The following is an 18,597-nucleotide window of genomic DNA, read 5'->3' on the forward strand; positions in this document are numbered from 1 at the left end:
ACAGTTCGGCCTGTGCGGGACGTCTCTTTGTCGTATGTTTTTTACGCATCGCAAAAAAGTTGTGCCAACTTCAAGTTAAGAGCTCCTGTTGGAAATATCAGCAAAAAAAAAAGAAGAAAAAGTATTTTCTTCTCTTGCAGACAGAGAAGGTGCTTTCAAAAATCTTCAGAGAGGTGTGTATAAATGCATTCACTCAGAAATTGGACTAGTCGCATTACAGATATACCATATTTTCAAATAATTATGTTCATTCGCTATTGCGCTCCCAGACAGAAAGAATAAATAGTCAATACACTGAGAAAAAAGGGCAAAAGCGAGTTCCTGAGGAGCGGCTTTGCGTTTGTGTGCATGGGGATTGGCAACACAACGGGGCTTATTTACATTAAATACGCCACAAGGTTACAGTGCAGATAGATGAGCGTCATTTTTATCACTCATTACTTCTCTTAAGCGGTGACTGACGCTCAGGACGCACAGGAGGCATCACTCATTTATCCTGGAGTTTTTTTAAAAAAGCGAGGAGAAGAGGATAAAGACTCGAAACAGTTCACTTAAAAGGTAATGAATTCTACTTTTTGGAGTAATTTTGTGACCTGGGTGTCTTTACAAAGAGGGGTTGTTATCCAAGCCAATTTTTAACGCGCGGTGCCTAAGCGGCGAGGCTGCCTGTGTGTGAATGGTTATGTACAGGGGGGGTACATTTTTAAATAAAACACTGTTTGTGGACAGGTTCAAGGTCAGAGACAAAGTGAGGTGGTCGGGGATCGTTTTTTCTCTTGTCAAGGTACCGGGGGAAATGTAACGTTGAGGGGATTATTTCTTTAAACTAGGTTCTGTTCACCGCTGGGCTCAGCTGCTTTTTATCCCTGTCAACGGCGAATACCGCAAGACCCGGGCTGTATCTAGCCAGTCAGCTCCGCTTTCTACAATGGAGTTCCTTTTTAACGGTACAATGCATTTCACCTACCAGATAGGGGGAGTTCAAGCTGAGGGGAATATGCTGATGCCTGGGGATCGGCATCAATGCAAACGTTTACTTTTAGCAGACAGCGACTGAGAGGGTCAGAAAAGCAAGAAGAGAGACAAGTAATAAAGCAGCGTTTTTCATTTCAAACTCGGGGTGCGCGGCAGGGAGCAGTTGTAGGGACAGGATCGAGGAGTGGACAGTATTTAACAGGTCCGAAGCCACTTTTCAACACCCACGTCATCCGAAAAGAATATGATCTGGTGAAATCATATGGACATGCCTCATTATTCAATGAACACTATCTCTCACAACGCACCGTTTACGCGCAGGAGTTAGCCGGCGCTTCGCCAAATTTAAAAGGTAAGAAGTGTGGGGCTTACAGTATATGAGTGGGGTTTTACTGGGGGGCTCGGAGTGTATTACTCAATGGGAAGTCAGTTTTAGGGAGGATTGTGGTTGTTTGTGCGGGAGCATCGCAGCGGGGTCCCCCGATGTCTCCCCAGTCATGATTAGAAAATAACAGAGCAATTATCCGTAGCGAGTGACGATCGTAAAAAACGGTGACAAAATAGCAGCTGGGACCAAGACACGGACTGCCGTGCTCGACACCTTGCAACTAAGCGCGTAATAAACTATTTTTTTATATTCCGGCAGAAAATAAATAAGGCTGTAATATCTTTTGTTTAACGTTGCATGTTTAAGGCTACTCTGTAACACTGAGTGTGCATAAAAGGCGTGCGGGTGCACGGCTTTGCAATAGCCCATTGCTCATACGGACCCGCGATACAATTTGAGACTTTTCGAAAAGTCCAGTCGTGTTCCCGTTAAGAGTTTGCTCGGAAAACTTTCTACCGACACCCGCACTTCTGCTCAAAGAGTGCGGGAGGGGGATTAAAGTTTACCGGTGCGTTTGCCACCATGTGTCAAAACTTGTGAGATGGAAGAAGAGCCGGTGAGACCTGCCATTTTGTGCAGTGATCGACCTCTCTTATGAATAAGAAGTCCCTGCATTATGCTTTGAGGAAACGTTATGATGGCATTCAGACGAGGGGCGTCAGTGTCATATGTGGGAAAGATTAACGCACATATTAACAGCCATGAAATTGACATTTTTGGGATCAGTGTCAAATGTAATAGTGGGGAATGTGCTGTTTTTTTTTCTTTGAGAGAAGGTGGTAGAAAGTTAGTTTACAGGAGACTGATAGACACCCGTTACTGTGGAAATACAAAACGACAGAACCCATACGTTCATATTATTTTTCCAGGGGATGAAAGAGGTCAGGTGTATGACATGTCATTGCACTGGTGCCTGCAGTAGTTTAATCTTCTTTTAATTTACCACATGGTGTTTATTTTTAGGTCATTCTTAAGACCCAGGAGGTTGAACACGTTTCGTGCGCTAAGTAATCTCTTACCGGATGCCGAATTTTCACATCGTGGCTCACATGTCCGAATTCGTGCTTCCTATGATGGGGCAGCAGTGAATTATCAGTAATATGTTACACCGGGGATGAGGCTTGTAATCCCATTAAAACCTCTCTCTCACCGTGCGTCTTGGGTGGGGAGGACCTTTTCTTGGAACTGGAGTTGACCCTTGAGTGATCTGACCTGGGTTATCCAGCCACTTCCAACAGCTACCAGCTCTGCACAATGGCTGTGAAGACACATGTCATCATTCTTAAAATACTCAACAATGTCTATCACATTGTTTCCCACTGTTTCTCTAACCTTGCCTAAAGTTGTCTCGAGCCAAACAAAAAAAGAAAAGAAAAAAAAAAATCTTCCTCAGATTCTTTGCGGAAGGAAAAGGGATAAATAGATGTACTGTACGAGTTGAGATGCTGTCATTGTTTAATGGTATGCACAGGGCGGATATTATGTCTGAAATAGTGTCTGGGCGTAAACCCTTTTTGTCAGCTCCTTTCATTCCCTTATTGGAGATGAAATAGCAAATGGATAAGTGTCCCTGCTCCTTTGACAGTTGAGGCTGTCTCACAGACCTGTTTGCCCTTTACTGCACCTCTCTGCTCTGCTACAAGTTGAAATGTTGTCATTTTAGGGTGAAAATATTTGGGAAGAGACACCGTGTTTAAGAAAAGGCCCAGCTTTGCAGACTGGCCTGTGTCAAGGCCTCAGTGGTTTGTGTTAGCAAGTTATTTAATATGCATTAGGCCTACTTTTGATTTTTTGCAATCATCTGCTGGTCAGGTTGCGTTTGATATTACATATTACTCATTAATGAATTATGCAAATAATTTTCAGTATTGCTGTCAGTAAAATAACTTTTCTTATAAAATGTGCAAGCATTATTTATCCTGACATCATGGCAAGTTAAATAGCTAAATTCACATTTATGGGTTGAATGCTTTATTTTGGAGTCAGTGTCAGAGATTTATTATTGCAAAAAGCAACACACATATAACACAAGCCTTTTGACATTTTCGTCTGCTGCAACTTTCTAACCGATGGAGCTCAAAATCTGTTCTCGGGTGCCAGTCTGTAGCGATCGCCGTTGATCTTGTATTAGTTGCTTTCCCACCTGTGCCTGTGTCAACGTTGCAAAGGGGGGCTGCGGGGCATGACTGAGTGCGGCGATACACATCTCACAGCTGAAAACGAAGGAAAAGGGAGTGATGAGAGAGACAGGAGGGAGAGAGACAGAGAGAGAGCATGGCATCCAAAGGATGGCATCAAAACATTCCTCTTTTCACCAGGCTGTCAGTCAGTCAGTCAGCCACTCAGTTCACCGTGGAGTAGACCCACTCGACTGAAGCCGCAGCGTTGTCAGCCCGACACACAGTGAATTATTTGCACGTTGACATGTACACAATCAGATTTTTGAAAAAGGACTGAAAAAGCAGTATGAAAAATCACACACTTGTTTAACAAATGCGCATAAAGAAGGCAGTACGTGAGGAGACATCCCAGTACATCGCAAAAACACACAAACCCACAGTGAAGTGGTTGCACAAATTACATAATCTGGCAGTACAGAAAATACATGTGTGTAATCAATTGGACAACACATAATTCAAATTCAAATAAGTTATCCTGTATCCTGTGATATATGCATCTGCAACATAGTGCAGTCCATAGTCAGACAGGCAGCCTGACTGTGGTTAGTTGATCCCCATCTCATGTAATTATAGGGGAGAGGGCTCCAGCTGTACAGGCAGCGAGGCCAGGGCTCCCAGTCCGCTGGGATCAGGGCGGTGGTGGGCAGGCCAGATCAGGCCGGCTCTGCTCATCAGCCAGCCATTAATTGATATGTGCAGTCATTGTGAAAGCACCCCCCGCCCATTTGTGTTCATTTCCATTCTGGTTCTGATCTGCAGCCGGGCAAGGCGGCTGGGTACATGTATTCCGGTGTGTCGGTGTATACGTGCGTGTGTCCCGTAGGAGGCAGGGAGGGTGCTGAAGGGGCTGTAACACACAGGCGTAAGTCTGGGTTGAGCCTTGTAGCTCCTTGACCTTGATCTCCAGGGTTCAAGCCAGAGAGGGGAAGATGCTGGCGAGCTGTACTCGCAGTTGCCGTGTGAGGCTAATATGACAAGCACGCACACACAGAAACACACACACACACACATAGTTGAAAGCACTGGATCAAATATGGGATGTGAAGTCAAGAAGAGACTGCGCTGACCACAAAACACCACATACTAGATTATACACTTTACACCAAAATCTGAAACATTTTTTTTTTTAACCGCATTTGTTTGAATTTCTGTCATCATGAAGGAAATTTTTTATTTATTCCGCTTTGGTGACAAATTGAAGGGGATGTGAATGATCTCAGAATTTTATGAAGTTAGTGCCACTGACCTTTGCTCATTATGAGGCCTTTTTAGGCCTTTTTAAGTGTTTTTGTGAAATGAATTGTGAACTGATTAGTATATTTCTTCATGCTTTACATGAAGTTATTCAACTCTATATTTCACACGTTGCTTTCATCAAATTAGAACCAGGAGCATCTTGTAGCCTAATGGCTAAGACATATACCACATAACTGCAGTGTCCATGGCTCAGTTAGTGGCAGGGACCCTTGTTGCATGTCACACACCCCCCTCTTTTTCTGCCCTTGTTTCCTGTGTGTGTCTTTAGACTTTCAACTGCCAGAAAAAAAAGAGATGAAAAGAGGAAAAAAAAAGAGATGTAAAGAATGTAAAGGAAAGTACTGTACCTCTGAGTCAGTTATTGAATAATATAAAAAGCAATGGGAAATATGCAATATGCCACTGGCTATAAATGAATATGCTGTCAATTAAAATCTGTGTGAATGATCAGCTTTACTGAATCATTGTTTAAATGAGTTTATGTACAATTTTCCTGTTGTGTGCATGCGTGCTGTACTGCGCTGTGCCTCATTCTGTACTTAGGAATGTGAGCGTACATTATCCCTGATATGTTCTTTGCCATTAGAGCTTGATAAAGATTGGGGGGCGGAGGGTTGAAGGAGCAGAGGGGTGGATGGGTTGGGGTGGTAGGGGGATAATCATGGACGTCAGTTTGATCTAAGAATAAAGAGTGTGGGGCAGATGAGGCTCTGACAGATAGGATTGACTCAGTCCTCTCATGCCGGGGTGCCATCACAAGGAGCGTCTGCTTGTCTGGGCAGCCGGAGGAGTCAGGGTTGGGGGTGAGGGTGGGTGAGGTCTCGATGATAAGAGAGGAAAAGAAGCGGGGTCGAAGTGGTCTCAGAGCGAGAAGTGGGCATGGAAGTGGGTGCCCCCAGAACCTCTCCCCCCTCCCATTACAATCTCCTTCAGTATCAGACTTTGTTAAATAATCCTGAGAATGTGCGTGGAAGCAGGTTAGTGTGCGTGGCAGTTTGCATTTGCAGCAGTGTGTCTATGTGCACTTGAACGACGTACTGTGTGTGTTTATTTTTCAGGGCTAGTTTAACTGCACAGCCCTGAGAAAGTCCAGTGTCAAGGCGATGATCTAGCCTTGCCCTTTCTCTCTCTCTCTCTCTCTCTCTCCTCTTGCTCTGTCTGTGTAATCAGTTGGCGCTCACATCAACAACACCAACAAGGAATGTGTCCTGAAAAAATGTAAAACACCCTATCCTCACAACCCGTGATATTTCTCCTTTGTTTTCCCCCGGTTTCCCTGCTGATCCCCACTGACATTAAGACATTATTGAGTTTGGCTTTATTTTGGCTTTTTTTTTCTCCTCAAAGTTCGTTAGCATTTTGGATCCAAGGATGCGTCATGCGATGTCATGACCATTTTCCCCTTTGATCTGTCGAGTGGCGCTGCGTTTTCAGCCGTGTCAGTTCCGTAGACAACAGCTTAACACAAACAGGCAAGCACACATCAATCAGAGGTCCTGAAGCAGAGAATTGTTACTGCTTAGCATTCAGCCACGCTCAGCTAAGACTGTGGTAAATACCTCCAGTGTTCATGAAATGGAAGGTTCTACGTGTGTGCGCAAGGCAGGTTATGTCTATTACCCACTTCACATACCATCACTGACTGCATCCCACATGTCATGTCTGCTCTTTAGCTGCTCTATCTCTCGGATGTGACCTCTGTAAAAGTCCCAGACCTCTGCTAATGAGCACGCCAAAGTAGCATAAGATAGAGGGAGAGGAAAAGAGAGAAGCAGTAGAGAAAAAGAGGGAGAAAAGAGAGGGTATGACGATACTGGAGAGAACTCCTGCACCTTTAATTATGATCAAGAGGTTTTCACCAAAGGACGGAGGCGTTGCAGTTCTGTTGCGCTCGTAAATCTGGCCCCGGATGCCGTATATTGTGTCGAACGATTACTGTACACCATTATAGTGCATATTCAACTGCCTCTCCAGCACCTGATTTGCATAATTGGATCTTTAATGAAACTTGCCTTGTGGAACAAAAAATACAAAAAGAGAGATGAAAAAAGTGGTGGTGAGAGGGGGGTGAGAGAGAGAAAATAACATGATATAGATGAATGACCCCTCAAATATTTGTTGGACTCGTTTTTTTTTTAAAGAGTTTTAAAGACGTGTGAAAAGGGAAAGGCGGGTTGCTGCTGAAAGTATAAGGAAGACAGTGGGATTAAAAAAAAAAGAAGTGTGTATGTGGGGGTGGGGGGGTGGGGGTGACCTGCTCTGGCCCAGTCGCTCACACGTCAGCGGCAGTGCTACAAATAGGATGAGAAGTGACTGTGAAAGCTGTACATTCCCCGCCAGGTCTCGCGGGTTAAGACTACAATAGCGGGATATTCTCTAGCCCGGGGGGGATTTCAGCTCCTCTTCTGTCGACACTCATTGCACCAACTTGTTACTCAGGGAAGATCGCTCTTTTGTAGAGGAGCCGATTCCGCGCTCGCCTGGTGGAATTCCTCCATTGCAAATATTTTGACAATGCCTAATCAGGAGCCATCATTTTTTTAATCTCCATTTTTTTTTTATTGTGGGGGTGAAGAGCTTACATAGAGCCTTCTTGCACTGACTGAGTTGTAATTTATTTTAATTTTCATTTTCATATGCATTAGGAACATTTCAAGTAATAATTTGATTGATTCACTGTTTTTTTCTGTGCTTTTGTGTGTTTGACTAAAAGTTACCATTCTCTTTCCCTGCCACTTGTTTGTGTCTGTGGCACGGCATCCATCTAATTGCTTAATTAAATTCCAACGTGTCCTATTTCCCTCGGCCTTCAGGAGGTGAAGGTTGAAATCCTCCTAGTGCCACTTTCATGCCAACGTGAGGGCCATGGATAATAGCAGGTTATTTGTCCTGTCTTGCTGAAGGATCTACTGCTTATAACTGACAGAGAGATGAAAAAAAAGAAGAAAACTACATTTTTAATCAACATGTCATGAGAGAGACTATTAGGTAGCTCTCTTGTTTCTGCCGTGAGTGCCCCTTCATTGAAAAGTGGGACAGGCAGTTGTTAATCGAGTGCTAATGTTAAAAAACAACCAAGCGTTGATGGCGCATTAAAGCTTTTGTGCGCGCTTAGCTGCCTGCAAGCAGTGGTTTCTGTGTGTGTGTGTGTGTGTGTGTGTGTTTTTCCACTCTACATCCGTGGGAGTGGATCATGTGTCAAAGCGGTTTACAGGTGGCCTGCAGGGCAGCCGCTCTACAGAGAGGTGGAGGAAAGGCAGGCAAGGTTCAAGTACCTCAGAGGCTCTGACGGCGCTGAACTGAGCAATCCCAGCATCTGAGAGGACCCTTCAAAAGCCTCCTTATCGCACTCCTCATTCCACCATTTCATTCTTTTTTCTGTCTCTCTGCCGGAGCCTCTGTCATCTCTCCATCCTCTCTCCCACTCTTATCTCTCATTTTTCCTATCTATCATCTCTTTTTATATGTTGTCTTTTCTCCTCACTTCTCATTTATAACATCTGCCCCTCCATTCATGATTCTTTATTATGGCCGAACCAGTGGCTGAAAATGACAATAAGTTATCCGTTAGTTGTTACGTACCACACCCCGTGAGCAGTGATTTCATTACCCAACTTAGTAAACTGCTTTCTGAAATCATCTCAAAAATTACAACAGCCTCTTCTTTAAGTGTTAATGAATCCAAACACTTATCCTCTTTAAAAATTAAATTACAATATTGTGGCGCGAAAAACAACATTTCCCACCACGAGCAAGCACTTGGTGACAGTGGAGAGGAAAAACTCTCTTTAACAGGAAGAAACAGCTCCTGCAAGCCCCCGAGACAAGCTGGTTAGGATGATCCACATATCTTGACTTTTTATTCAAAATCAGACGATCATGTCATCTTTTTTTGGTCTGACAAGAGAATGTTAAATGTGGAGCTTCAGTGTCGAGTTTCAGTGTCACATGATGTTACGAGTGCTGTTTCAAAGGACTTTTACACCCTGACACGCACTGGGACTCATTAGTGATTTTTTTGTTCTTTTAACCGGTCAGATTTAAAAATACTTACTACCTGTTAGCCTACAAAGCATCGCATCAGTGGAACGGTAAATCCAGAGAGAAAAGAGATAAATATACAGTAGGCAGAGTGATGACAGGACAGAGTGTAGAGAGAAATGCAGGGAGCAGAAGGAGAGAAGGAGCGAGGCAGAGAGACAGAGAGGAGGGATGATGTACTTAGCCGTATCTGTAGGCTTCCTTCTGAACAAGCTGCTGCCACAGATCCTGGGAGCCTGCGTTGATAAATTCAGTTTGATAAAAGTCACTGAAATGCCGGCCTGTCTGCACACCTCTATTAAGCGCTGGTACATTTGTCACAGCCAGTGGAAGTCAACCAGAGGGTTTTAATGTCATATCAGGCTGAATTAAAGAATCAATCGAAAGCCCTGAAAGGTTTAGGTTTTTATTTCAAGTGACAGTAGTGGTGGTACAGCTGTGGCTGGCGCTAAAGATTACTGGGCTCTTTTTGATCAAGGCAGTCATTTTACGTTTTATATTTGGCTATTGGGAATTTTGTGATTATTTTAGCCTGGATGCTCATTTTGTATCTGATGACTTTGAGCGAGGGAGGAGGCGATGTGTGTACGTGTGTGTGTGTGTGTGTGTGTGTTGGGGGTGGGGGGTGGGGGTGTTGTTTTGGGGCTGAGCTCTTCTCATGTCTGGCATTATTTTTCTAATTTATTTTTTTTAATCAAGAGAAATTAGATCTATGTTGCATCAATCATCAACCTTCCTTAATATAGCAAACTGAGGGAGGCTACATTTTAAAAACACACAACTTTCCCCCTGAGAAGCCCTTTAATACCACATTACTGTTCTCCATTTATGCAAAAGTAAATAAGTAAACCCAAAAGGCAAATGAGCATTCCAGGCGTTTAAACACACAGCCTTCTGTAAATGCCTGGTGCAGCCACGACCACATCTCTGAGGCGTAGCTGGCAGGAGACACAAAGTAGGGGCTGCTACTGTGCTTATGTTTTTTTAAAAAGGTATATTTATGTCTACTTGTTTATTCTTGCCCTTATTTGAGGACAGGATGCCCCAAAAACAAGTCCTTTTTTATATTTCTTATTTTCCAGTACATCATTAAAAGGTCTCTGTTAAATATGAGGGAACATTAGACAAGCTTAGGGCCTGTACAAAAATTATTGGGGTGGTTCAATCAATAATCACTAATTACAGTAACTCCACATGTGTTTCTCAAAATTGAAATTTTGGTTTAACTAGCTAAGAACCTAGAACCTAAACCAACTGTCAGTTGCAGATGAAACCACTAATGATAAATGTGAACTTAATGAAATTCATCCACAATGATCTTTCCTCGTCTTCTTTGCTTCTCCTTTTCCTGTCCATGCACACATGCACACAAACACAAATGCATGCACTCAGAAACAATCAGTCGATCCCACCTGGTGTTTTATTTAATTAGGTAAAATACACATTACATGTGTGCGGGCACACACGTGTGAGAATGCATGTTTGTGTAAGTGTATTTGCTCGCCAAGAGCTGTCAGTCTTTCATGAACTACGTTAAAAAGTGTTGTTCAAGGTGGGAGCTAAATACTATTCATCTATTATTTATCTGCGTTATTACTGGGTTTGAATTTAAAAAGAGAGCTCTCCGACGTGGGAGAATTCCCCCGGCACCTGGCTCTTTCCTTTAATACCTCTTTTTAAGTCTTAAGATGAGTTCCCACCCATGCTGAAAAAGGAACCTTTTACAGATCTCCTGCAATTTCCGACAGTTTTCTTAAATCATCTTTTTTTTTTCGCTTTGAAATGGCCCACCTCATCATCTTCTCTCTCTCTAGCCCCAATCACCTCCTCCACCTCCTCCTCATTTTCCTCTTCCTCTTTTGTTTTTTCCTTGTCTTTTTTGTTATTATTATTATTCTTGATCGTGAGCTGCAGTTGTTTTCTTCGCCTCAGTACTGCATTTTATCTCTTTTGTTGTGTCATTCACACCAATCGTAGTAATGGGGAGAGAGTTAAGTGGAAGTGCTGGGGCCCGGGCCCTTGTTCAGCTTGTCTGTCGGCTGCTTTGGTAAACAGGACTGTCAGATATGCGGGAGGGAGGGGAGGAGGAATAAACATTTGAAGCATTTTCATCCATGTTGTAGATGATGACACTGATAGGCTCGAAGGGTGGGAGTGAGTTCACACTTCAAGTTTGCTCACCCGTTCTCAATGTGTGTCCCGAAAACTGGGGGGTCATTTTGAACAGATTTGCTGTTTCTAATCTTCTGTCACTCTGTGGCACCCAGTAAAGAAGGAAGAAGAAAACGACATGGAAGCCTTACAATTTCATTATTTCTCAGCTTGAACTGTGTATTGTATAAAGGTAACTCAATACTGAAGAGGAGGTTTTGTAGGATTTTGCAGGAGAGTGACAAATTATTTTCTATAGGTTATGATCACATACTCACCAAAGCAGCTGCTGAGATCTTGGAATATGGTGACATTGTTGGAAAAGGCATTAGACAAGTGAAGAAATACAAGCACTCAGACAACTGGAAAGGTTTTAAACAAACCTGAGCTCTAGTGTCGCACGGTGTGTCAGCTTTTGCTGCCAGATTGCTTTGGTAACCAAGTAAAATCCCTCATAAATCAAAACACGTTTTCCCCACAGACCACCACTTTTTAAGAGACATCTGTAAAAATTTTGTCAGAACATCTCAAATTGCAAATGATTATTACTGTTGTATAATAAATTACTGGCAATGCTAGCAGCATGGCCATAGTGTTGGCAATGTTGGCTGGTTGGTCAGTCCACCACCTTGGTCTAGAGTAAACTACCTCAACAGCTATTGGATGGATTGCCGTTGGATTTTGTAAAGACATTCATTGTTCCCATAGCAGGATGAAGTCTGCTCACTATAAGATCCCCTGACTTTTTCTCTTGTGCCACCATCAAGTTGACATTTTAAGCTTCCTGGTGCTCACTCTACTAAACGTTTGCTTGTCTTTTATGCAGCGAGACATTATTACCAACATGTCAAGTGTGCAGAGTTTTCAGTTTTACTACTAAATAAAGTTTAGATCATCTCGCAAATCAACCCGTTTGATTGATTGGCTGTATTATAACCAAGAGAACTGAAGGCCAAAACTTTGAAAATGAGATCCAGGTTGTAATAAATCAGTCATCCTTTCAGTCAGAAATTTAAGGCGGTGGAGGAATTCTTAAGTCTCTCTTAAATGACTAAACAGCCCCATCAAAAGCCACAGAGATAGTGAACTCATTTTGTGTCACAGCACAGTACACACTTATTCCCCCCTTCCTGTCCTGATCAAGCGCCTCCACACTTCACTCTGCTTATGACCATCTTGACCAGAACTTACCCTGCCACAGGAAGTCCTTCAACTCTGTGTTCACATCCTCCTTAAACACCCCTCACAACTCTCACCCACCAACAGGACAATTTCATGGCAGAGCCGCTTCAGATTAGGGATCGGCGAGGTTTGAGAGTTTATTTCTCTCTCTCTCTCTCTCTCCTTCGTAGCCTCAGTCTTTCTGATTGCAGATCAGCCCCTGAGGGCTTTGAGGCGCTTTGGTTAGATACCTGAGATTAGAGTAAATGGTCTCCCCCCTGCTCCCCAGAGATTGGGGTTGGTTTGTGGGGTGGGAATGAGGTGGACTGAGGAGGGAGAGGTGAACAGCGCAGAAGAACAGTGAGAGTGAGGATGTGGAAACTGACGGAGGGAAGGCAAAGAGTATGGAGAAAAAAATAACTTAAGTTCTGGTTTGACTGCTGGTCAATGTGTAAGCCCCTGGGTGACAGGATCCTACAGATGGATGTAGCAGTTTGCATCATGTCAGATTCATTATTATGATCTTATAATCATCATTATTGTTAAAACAAATTGGAACTTACAACTGACTGCTATCTTGGCAATCATGTTCTCTTAAAGTATCGTACTCAGAGGAGCTTTTTTCAGACCTAGTTGGCTCAGGGGAACGATGGTCTACAGCAGTGGATGGATCACCTCTCCAGGCAGTGTACTCAGCAGACACGCGTCTGTCTGTGTGTGTTTTCTGATATGTGACCTGTAATGTAAGCCCTCAGGTGCAGATTCCTCAATGTGTTGTCTGCCTCTGCTTGTAAGAAGTGTGCTTTTCCTCACTTCCCTGTCTCAGTGACTCTGCAATACGCACCAGTACCTGTCATGTTGCATGTGCATGTCTGTTACTGTTGTGTGTGTGTGTGTGTGTGTGTGTGTTTTGTTTTTTTGAGGGGGGGGGGGGGGGGCATTTGATCCAGCCGTGGCTCGTGTTTTTGCGGAACCCAGCGGAGGTCAGTCTCCTCCTCAACACCCCTTTTTCATCCAATTTCTGTGGCTGCGGGCGGCCGCTCGCTTTTGTTGCCGGAGGTAATCTGTGAAATGATCTTAATTATGGAGGTTCGGCCTGTTCTTCTTTTCCCTCCACCTCTTCCTCCTCTCTCTCTTTTCATTCTTTCTCTCTCTCTCTTCCTCTCTGTACATGCTTTTAATCAAACAGCGTAGTTAGCTCGTAATGAGGGCGAAGAGAGCACGTGTGCTTCTGCTTACACATGCTGCGAGGCTTCAGTGAGGAAGAGGAGGAGGATGATGAAGAGAGTGAGGAAGGATGGGAAGGGTGGAAAGACAAATGATTATACAGTTTCCATGACAGGTTTGTCAAGAAAATTATACGACAGACCAGAAATCTCAAAATTATTTTGAATCCTGCCATAACCAAAACTGAGTGGTATGAAAAATAGGGTTTGGCTTTACATACAATAAAAACAATAGTAACAATATTTTTGGTTAAAGCCTATCAGGATAGGCATGCAGTACCTCAAATTTTTTGTTTCACTAATTTCACTGAAAATTCAAATTCAAAAAAACGTAACCTCTACAAGTGGACTCATGGTGGAAAAACCTCTAAACCTACATTTGAAAATCAATTAAATGTTTTTAAAAGATTCAAATTTTTACCTGGAAACATTATTTTTCACTCAGTCTTGAACTTAAAATATCGTAGAACATACACCGGGAGAAGGTCTTGGATTCATTTTGTTGATTTCTGTTGTATTCATAATTACAGCATACAATGTGTTTTTGCCTTTAGAGCACTGACAACATACGAAACATTGAATACAGAGCTAAATATACCACCTTTCTTCTGAGTGAGCATCTCAGCAGAGCATATTTGTTAAAAAAAAAAAAAGAAAAAGAAAAAAAAAGGTTGGTGTATTCCTTTGAGGACCAGTGCGAAAGGTTATGAAAGAGGGAGGAGAGGATGTTGAGAGGGGGGCAGGGGTAGAAGGGGTAGAATGGAGAGAGGGGGCTAGGGGGTGGGGGGGCGGTTGGGCATTGGGGTTTAGGGAGTTAGTTGGGATCCATTACACATAAACAGCCTAGGCATTGATGAGATGATCCAACGAAGATTAGGCCGACAATCCTGATGGACACTGAAAAGGTGACCACACGGGGAGGAGTGTGTGTGTGTGTGTGTGTGTGTGTGTGTGTGTCTGTCTATATGCACATGGGGAACTGTGTGTGTGTGTGTGTGGCTTGTAGCACAATAGCATATGCCATATGGCCTCATTATGATACCACCCCCCTCACCCATCTCCTCGTCCCAGTGCTGCCGCCGTCACTCTTTAAGGTTGCACTCTGAGCCATTTCCAGGTCACAGTGAGGCCAAAGGGCAGCTGTTTGGGCATGAATGCCAATCAAGTCAGAACTCCATCGCTTTGAGACATTCTTGTTCTTCATGTGTGAAATGTTTTATGATAACACTTAGCTGGTTTACCAGCTTTGTAATTTGTCCAAAGTAACTGATGGGTTGTATTAGAATTTAAGAGCAGAATCGAGAATTTCAACAGGCTTATTTCCCTATGAACGATGGCTTAAACTAATATTAATACAATAAAATTAAGTGGCAAAAATGTTTATTTATCAAATAGAAATTCCCAACTGTTGCTGGGTTTAGTTTCAGTGATGCAAGAAGTTTGAATCTGTTCTTTGTAAATTAAAATTCTGTGGGTTTGGGACTGTTAGTCAGGAAAAACAGGCGATTTGAAGATCATTTTTGGCCCTGGGAAGTTGTTGTCTAATGCTTAGAGACTAAGAGAGAGATTAATCAATAATTAAATAATCTGGAGCTGAAACAACTAATTGATTGACTGATTTGGTGATTGTCAGAAAATTCATCTGCTACAAATGTGATGGTTGATCCTTTGAGTCATTTTTTTAAAACATAAAAGGCCAAAAACTCAATGACCGCAGCTTCTCAAATGTAAACAACTGCATTGTTCTCATAGTGTTTTTTGATACCTAATCGCAGGGACTGCTGGGATATTGGTTGAGCAAAGAAACCAGTTTGAATATGTCAACTTGGAATCTGTGATTTTGTACATTGTATAGACCAAAAAATTAGTTAGGTCGAGTCCTGTGCATTTGCAAGTTGTTTAAGTTGTTTCTGTCCTGAGTGGTCATGAAAACTGAGTCACAGGAAACTCCTCGTGTGAACAAGTGTAGAGACCATCGGTGTGGGGAGTTTTTCACTGTCTGAAAGATAACTTATCAGTTGCATGCAAGTGTGTGTGTGTGTGTGTTACAGTGAGGCTGCTAATTCCTTCAGGGTCATTGGGAGGGGCCGGGGTTAAATGCTGTGGCAGGGGAGGTCAACAGTGATTAGCTGCCATCTGAACTAATGGCTGGATGCTGAGGAGGAGAATAGACAGGAAGAAGAAGAGGAAAAAGTGGGAGGGGAGAGGGGTACTTGCAAACACCCCCACCCTCCCCACTATTCCCTCTTTTCCTCATGTCCCTATATTATTAAAGGTTGCCTCTGTGCTTAAGTAAGGCAAAGCAGATGGCCCTTTTCATAAATCATGCTTATAAGATGATTATAGGCGTCGCCGCCCACCATTCTCCCCTTCACTTACAGTAGTGCTTAGTTTTCCTCTAGGCCTACTAATCTGGTTGTATTTTAAAACCACAAAGTCACCAGTTAAGATGAATTCTGATTATTTTATCAAGCAGGGGAAAGATGACACCAAGTTTTGAACCCTGAATGCGACAAAAAGCCCACAAAGGTGACAAGTCACGAAAAAGAAAAATGCAAAGATAAAATTCCATCCCCTGCCAGCGCCGCTTTCTCTCTCTCTCTCTTTCTCTCTTTCTCTCTTTCTCTCTCCTCCAGCCTCTCAGTATTACCCCCCACTTGTTATGTTCTTGAGCTTGGCATAAAGTTGCTCAGAACAGGATGTTAAATATATAGCACAAGGAGGGAGAAGAAGAGGAAGAGAGATGGAAAAGGAGTAAAAGGAGGGGTGCAAGTGCATGTGTGTGTTGGATTATGTCTGTGTCGTTGCACTGTTCCTTGATGTATGCACCATGTCAGGCAGTCATTGTCTCCTGGGTAAAGAATGATAGTTCAAATACCTAGCATCTCTCCCTTGGTGCTCCAAATGCTCGCCTTTGAAGTTTTTATAATCCATCTGTCATCTGCGAGCAGGGAGGGCACATGTTCTGTACCACTCAATTACCAAATTCTCTTTTTGCCAGCTACAATGTGACAGGAAGCAAATAATATGGGTGACCCTGAAAAAAGAGAGAAAGGGGAGGGGTGGGGTAGGGGGATGTTGTATATAGAAAGAGAGAAAGAGAAAGAGGGGGGAATTGCTTGAAATCCTATGTTCCTGGCTTTCTCACGCACTTGATTGTGTCCCCTCGCTGCCTCTCATAACAGGAGAACAAAGCCTGTTTGTTGTGGGTGGAATGCCTAAAATGCTTCCTACTGTTACAATTATGAAGAATTTGATTGAATGCGTATTGTTTCAAGGGTTTGGTGATTTTGATCTTTTTTTTTTTTAAGTGCCTTAGATTGTTATTCTGCTTCCCCACTAGCAATAATAACCAGTCACCTAATCAAATTCCATTTGATATAAACATTTCACTTGTTATAAGGGCAGGTAGATGTTTTCAATGTAGTGTGGGAAAAAAAAAAAAAAAATGTGCGGGTTGATTATACATTATTCATTACCAATGCTTAAAGATGGATTCTGAATGGCTTTTTGTCAGCAGCTAGATGGAGAATCTAATGAAGTTTGCTGCAGTTCTTGGTGTTAAAATCGTCTTTAATTGGTGAACGCTTTGTTGTGTGTCGCTTTAAAGCTGTACCGAGGCGACCAGAAAAACTTCTGATAACTGTCTGAAAAATAACAACAGCAGCAGTTGCAAATTATGGCTCTGAAACATATTTCATTTACATACACCACAGGCCCCTTTTAAGGCGTCTACCTTTTAATTCTCCTTCATATTTAACACTCAATACAAAACAATAAAAGCCTCAGATCTCTGTGTCTGTATCCTCGTTTACATCGAAAATCCCTCCAGCCCTCCACTCCTCAGCCCCCTTCTGAAAGCATCCTCACTGGGAGGAAGATGAAAAGATTGTTTTGAGAAACTCAAAAGGAAATTTGACATTCTTTGGTTGCTTCTGAAACTTCCAATATTCTGCCGTAATTGCTTCATACACGTTATATATCTTCATTTGGGGGAATGGTGGAGATGAAGAACATGTCGGCTTCTTTCTTCCTGAATAAAAGGCAGCAGAACCCATCTGGTTGGGTGATCCACGGCTGGCCCTCTCGCGCTCATCGCTGAAATAATACTCCCTCTAATGACTCCCACATATTCTGAAATCTCCCTTTTGAAATTGGTCTTGGCAGATTATTTGCAGGTACTTGAGTTGCATCTGTTTGCAATTTTGCAAATGTGGAAGACTTTAACGCTGGGCATTGGCGGGTAGCAGGGAAGAGGCTATTTTAATCCCTGGGATAACACCGGCTGTCAGTGTGAACGGGCTTGGGCAGCGGCCTGCACCTTAACCAAAATTTAGATTTGTCTTAACCCTGTTGATAGTATGTTTGTCTGTAATGATGGAAAGTTTTTCCTCATCCATAATTTGTCAGACCAGGACCGGTCTTATCAGGAGCCTTTTTGGTGGTTTCTGGTGGTGGTGTTTGCAGGTTAGCATGAAAGCATGAGTGATAGTGTGCATTAAAACAAAAATACAAAATGATCTAAACAGAAGTGTAAATGTTTTGGATCCAATTATAACCAATGGTTAAAAGTAAGTAACTACATGTACTAGTAGTAGCAATAGAGGCACCTCAGTTAGATACAGATTTGACTTTTTTTGTACTTGATCATTATATGTATATGTGAGTGTGTTGTGTGTGTGTGTTGGTATCTTAAATATTACTACTCCCCTGTTTACTTGAATATTTATTTGACAGCTCTTGACATTCCTGGCCCATTAAAACAATATATCTCCAACTTTGGTGATACTGAAATCTTCAGTAAAAACAATAGAGCGCTCCTGTGTGGCAGAAATGTCTCCTACTTCTCAAACTGAATAAACCACTTAAGTACTCATTAGATTATTCGGAAAATAATTTTTCACACAAAGCTGACAACAGGCCTGTTGACCATGGCCCATACAAAGTTGACATTATGGAGACAATCTTACAGGTTAGCGACAAAATAAGGATTTTGCATTAAATAATATGATCAGGTTATAAAATACATCACAGTGTTGTGGATTAACCTGCTCAGCTGTGTATAAAGTCGTTCACATTTGCTTCTCGTTCACCAAATACAACAGTAAAATGTTATTTAAACGTTAATGCATAAGCAATAACAATCCAATAAAATGATGATGGTATGATAGTATAACACTCACAGAGATGGTTTGCTGCTTCAAGGATGCCCTCTAGG

At 42.6% G+C, this 18,597-nt stretch overlaps 1 protein-coding gene across 3 annotated transcripts in view; it reads left to right on the plus strand.

Annotated features, from left to right (window-relative positions):
* The first annotated feature begins 356 nt into the window (after positions 1-356).
* The window catches only part of znf536 (zinc finger protein 536), a 219,115-nt gene continuing 200,874 nt past the window's right edge, over positions 357-18,597 (plus strand). For 2 of the 3 annotated variants that reach the window (XM_018692859.2, XM_051076255.1), the window contains exon 1: positions 357-558. The gene's annotated coding sequence lies outside the window, so the exon portion shown is untranslated. Of the gene's footprint in view, positions 559-816; positions 1,328-18,597 lie in introns of those variants that run through there. The other variant, XM_018692858.2, reaches the window with a different exon arrangement.

This window comes from Lates calcarifer, linkage group LG2, assembly GCF_001640805.2.
Source record: "Lates calcarifer isolate ASB-BC8 linkage group LG2, TLL_Latcal_v3, whole genome shotgun sequence".
NCBI lineage: Eukaryota > Metazoa > Chordata > Actinopteri > Centropomidae > Lates > Lates calcarifer.